Genomic DNA, 2,717 nt, shown 5'->3' with positions numbered 1-2,717 from the left:
CTCTATGTTTTAGAGTGGAGTATCCAGGCTATAGAGGAAACCTCTTATTTCTGAAGCTACATAGCTTTGAAAAGATCTTTGTTCAAAAATTACAATTTCACGAGTTCTCAGAACGACAGAAACTGAGATTCCGTGCTGAAGCCTGTGGCTCAAGAGAGGATGGAGAAGAATGAAAGGATGCGGTGCTCGGGAAGAAGAGGAAGAAGAGGAGGAGGAGGAAGAGGAGGAGGATGAGGAGGAGGAGAAGGAGAAATGTTACTGCTTTGTATATCTGGGTGGGTTCTGATGATTGAGATATAAAAACCAAACCAATAGGTGTATTTTGGGAATTATTGGTAATAGGACATCATACATATTTTTCTTGTACTTTATAGTTTTCACTGTACAAACACATAGGTGGCAAATCCTGTGTTTATTTAGAGCTAAAAACCTAGAAACTGTATATGATGAAATGGTGACTTTCATCTTCCTCTCCCCTGCCCTACCTTCCTTTCCCTCTCTCTCTTCCTCCCTCCTTCCTCCATCCCCCCTCTCTCCCCTTTTCTTTCCTCCTTCCCTTCCTGTCTCTCTTTTGTCTTTGGGATGAATTTAAAGGCCTATGTATGTAGGCCAAAAGTATTCTACTACTGAGCTAAATTCCAAGCCTCTTTATATTTTGAGGCTGGCTGTCCCTAAATTTCTCAGGCTGGCCTTGGACTTAATCTATAGTGCCCATGCGTACCAAACTCGTGACTCTCCTGCCTCAGCCGCATGAGTAGTTGGGATTACAGGCCTGCACAAAGAGGTGCCCTTAAATATTTCCTCCTTAGATTTTTACGTCAATGTTTCTCAAACTTAACTAAGCATCAATATCACCTGGTAGGTAGCCTTGTTAAAAGTCACACTGTTGGGCTTTATTCCCAGAGTTTCTAATTGTCTGTTCTAAGTAGTTCAGAGGTAGTGATGTGATGCTGATGCTGCTCTGGGTAGAGGAGAGGATCCAGGCTTTGTGGGCCCCATGCAGTCTGAGCATCCCTAGTATAAACTATACCAAATTGAAAAACTGTTGAGCACTCACATATTACAGGTGGAAAATCCCACACTGGAGCTGTAGTCACCAGCACTAAAAATACTTTACCTCTGTCTTAACATATAGAAGATGTGTAAAAACCATAAATGAATTGTTTAAATTTAGATCCTAATCCCAAATTATATATCTTTTTAAATATACACATACTTCCCAAATTGGGATAAAATTCAACAGTACTTTGTGTCCCAAGCATTTTAGCGATGGGCACCCACTTTGTAGTCTCATCTTTAATATTGAAGCCAGGCTGTCTCAGGTACCCTCTGTTATGCCTTATGCTGGGGTTTTCATCACCTCCAATGTCTTATTTGACAGATGAGTGCTTGTTTTGCACACATTTCCATTAGAACCAGTGTCAACTTCACAGTTGCTTTTGTTTTGCAACTGAGTAAAAAGTCCCTAGTGGGTGATTCCCAGTGTTCGTATATAGATTTGTTTCCATGAGTCATTGTAACCCTTTGTGTGGCTACAATTGATTTATATTGTGTTTTAAATTAGAACAGTGACCCTCCTAGCAGGTCCACCTTTCCAAAGTTTGGATGAGACTATGAATTATGGAAGTGGGAATGGCTGAGGAACTACAGTCTAATGACATATAAGAAGTCAATATTATTATGATAACTCCGTGGATTTAAATTATTCATACCTTTTTATCTTATGAGCCACTGAGAATTCACTGTGGTTAAATTTTTCTGTTGATTATTTCTCCTTCAAAAGCTGAGCACAGCTGCTGACTTTTAACCTCTCCCTGACTTTTTAAGGCAAACCTCTTGAACCTGGATGTAGGTTTTCTAAGTGTCTGAGTTGAAAATGTGGTAGTGTGGCAAGATCCACAGAAGACTTGATCTGTGAGAAGTGTAAAGAGTCCCAGTAAGCGTTCTTAGAACGGTGACAGCAGATAAAGCAAGGAACAAAAGCAGGGGTCTACCACTTAGAGGTAATCACTGATCATTACAGTGAAGAGAGAGCGATGGCGGTGTGGGCCTGTGGTACCAGCTATTCCATGGGCTAAGGCAGAAGGATTACTTGAGATCAAGATACCTGCCTGGACAACATAGCAAGGCTCTGTCTGAAAAAGAAAAGCAAATCTCAAATACCCTAAAATCCTGAAAGAAAGAAAAAAAAATCAAACCTATTCATATCAGGAGGAGCTAAGAGAGAGCCAGGAACAGGACAACTGGGAGAGTCCCGGGCACAGGGACAAAGCACCCCAGAAAAGTGCAAGCACAGAGCCCTTTTGTGTAGAAGAGGGAAATAATCTGCCTTGGTATTTTAAGTTAATAGGTTCATCTTGAACACTTAGAAAGATAATTTAATTAGCCCCAATCATTATTCAGTCACTAGGAAATGTGCAAGTCTGTGTGAATTCCTAAAGAGAAAATTGAGTTGGACTAACTTAACCCTTTTTTATGATAAGAGCAGATAATGATCAGGGCAAAGACATATCTATGCATTCATTTAAGGCATTGGAGTTTTCCTTTCTCTGTGGAGATTACTTCCTTCAGTTGACTGAATAAAAGTCTTAAAGACATCATCTGGGATAATGGACCAAAGATTCATAGAGTCTACAGTGAGAAAGAGGCACAGGGATTCATAATTATCATGCTACTAAGTTTGACACCACTGTTGGTAGTACTTTTCCACAGGAAAT

This window comes from Mus caroli, chromosome 3 (assembly GCF_900094665.2).
Source record: "Mus caroli chromosome 3, CAROLI_EIJ_v1.1, whole genome shotgun sequence".
Taxonomy (NCBI): Eukaryota; Metazoa; Chordata; class Mammalia; order Rodentia; family Muridae; genus Mus; species Mus caroli.
This window is presented reverse-complemented; position numbering follows the sequence as displayed.